Genomic DNA, 284 nt, shown 5'->3' with positions numbered 1-284 from the left:
ATCCCTCCCGGGACGGGGACCCCTTGCAGTCCCTCGTGGGTCATTTCCACGGGCTCTTTTTAAACGTGGGTGTTCCTGAAGTTCCCTCCTGGGACACTTTAAAAATTTTTTTTTTTTTAAAGGGATTATTAATTTCCTTGTTCCATGAGGCCGGCAGCATCCCAAAATCCAAAAGGAAAAAAAAAAAAATTGGGTGAAAAAAGAGTTGTGGAGCGGGGCGCAGGCTGCTGCGGGTTGGGGGGCGGCTGTCACCCGCAGGCTTCTCCCCTCCCCGAGCCCCCGCT

This window comes from Cariama cristata, unplaced genomic scaffold, assembly GCF_000690535.1.
Source record: "Cariama cristata isolate BGI_N322 unplaced genomic scaffold, ASM69053v1 scaffold37289, whole genome shotgun sequence".
Lineage (NCBI taxonomy): Eukaryota > Metazoa > Chordata > Aves > Cariamiformes > Cariamidae > Cariama > Cariama cristata.
This window is presented reverse-complemented; position numbering follows the sequence as displayed.